This window comes from Miscanthus floridulus, chromosome 9, assembly GCF_019320115.1.
Source record: "Miscanthus floridulus cultivar M001 chromosome 9, ASM1932011v1, whole genome shotgun sequence".
Lineage (NCBI taxonomy): Eukaryota > Viridiplantae > Streptophyta > Magnoliopsida > Poales > Poaceae > Miscanthus > Miscanthus floridulus.
Window position 1 is genome coordinate 72,310,383 of NC_089588.1, and position 1,780 is coordinate 72,312,162.

At 44.4% G+C, this 1,780-nt stretch overlaps 1 non-coding gene across 1 annotated transcript; it reads left to right on the top strand.

Annotated features, from left to right (window-relative positions):
* The first annotated feature begins 377 nt into the window (after positions 1–377).
* Positions 378–486, top strand: LOC136484456 (small nucleolar RNA R71). Its single transcript, XR_010765975.1, has one exon. It is a non-coding gene; the product is annotated as a small nucleolar RNA R71 (small nucleolar RNA).
* Positions 487–1,780: the final 1,294 nt, after the last annotated feature.

Consider the following 1,780-nt stretch of genomic DNA (forward strand, 5'->3'; position numbering starts at 1 on the left):
GAAAGTAGTTGTTGTTGATGAAGTTCACATCCTCATGGGTTTTAGGATAGTTGCTCCCTGAATGCCCGGTGTTTCCACATTCTTCACATGTCATGCGGGAATCATGAATGTACATGGCTTCTTGCTTCTCATTAGCTTGGTCTTGTGGGTCTGAAGATAGCATGTCTACCTCCTTGAGTTGAAGCATACCTCCACCTCTATTGCGGGTCTAAAGACGTTCTTCATTCCAACCTTAATTGGAGGCCATCTTCTCCACGAGAGCTGTTGCACCTAGGATTGTGAGTGATAGAAATGCACCTCTAGCAGTAGCATCCATATTCTCATAGGTGCTATTGGTCAATCCATGGTAGAAAGTCTGCATGAGTAGCCAATTCTCCATCCCATAATGAGGACATTCTGATATATAATCTTGAAAGCGTTCCCATGCCTCAGGGATAGATTAATAATGTTGCTGTTGGAAGCTTGAAATTCTCCCATGCAGAGCATTGGTCTTGCCTGTGGGAAAGAACTTCGCTAGGAAGGCAGTGGAGCAGTTATCCCATGTAGTATTTCTATCTTTGTTGGCATAGAACCATTGCTTCGCCTTCCCCAAGAGTGAGAATGGGAAGAGGCGAACTAATATGGCATCCCTGGATACTCCTTTGTTGGTGAAAGTGTTATAGATCTCTAGGAAGTGTTGGAGATGAGCACTCGCATCTTCACGTGCCTTTCCGCAAAACTAGCTAGCTTGCACCATGTTGACAAGAGCTGGCTTGAGCTCAAACCTGTTGTCTCCCACATTGACTATTGGTCCCATATGGATGTTAACCATAGTTGGAGCAGAGAACTCATAGAGGGCCTTGTCAGCCATGGCTTTGAAAACTGGTGTTAAGCTACGCCTTATCTGGTTTTCTTCTGATTCTAAAGCTAAGACTTTTTTGAGTTTAGCTCTAGTTCTCCTAATTAATGCTTTTGGATCTTCAACGTAGTTTGTTGAAAGGTCAAAACTGGTCATACATTACCCTGCATAAGATATAAAAGTAGACAGAACAAGGGTAAGCCTGTTTGAGCAGAGGTCAATGGTTATCTCAATCACATCAATAAGTATAAAGTTATCAAAATTTCCTTTGCCTAGCTACCTTCCCTAGCAACGGCGCTAGAAATGCTTGTTGGCATTTCTTAATGTCGTGTTTGATATGTCAGGGGGTGGTAGGGGCTGGTATATATAGGCCTAAACATCAATCCTGAGCATTTGGATCAAACCAACTTGAATGGATGGCATGGATGCAATCTAGGAGGCGGTGGAGAACCGATGTCACAAGTCGGAGGCTGACAGTGGCCCCCACAGACCGATCGACCTGCAGGTGGGACCGTGGTGACCTCTCACCCTTCGTTGTGGTGTGGTGTCCTCTAGTGTCTTCTAGGTCCTTCTAGTGTTGTTTATGCCATGGATAAGCATGATTAATTCTGACATATAGGTCCACCTTGATGGTTTCCTGGATAAACCTTGCAGAAAACACAGATTCACCAAAACTCATGAAATTTGTTAGTTTAAACCCCTAAGTCTATGTTGGTGATTACTTTCATGCCCTTACACATGTTATATTAATGGTTTATAATGGTTGTTAACTACCATCAATAGTGTCCCCGGAGTACTTGACGATGTTCGGCATCGTGCTGAAGCATGCCGGGAATGGCGTTTGTCGGATCCGTTTTGTGAATGCCTGAAGGCCATAGGTGTTCGAGCTTGGGCTGCGTCGAGCATCTTGAACCCTAGGATGCTGGCGATGGTTGTTCGGAT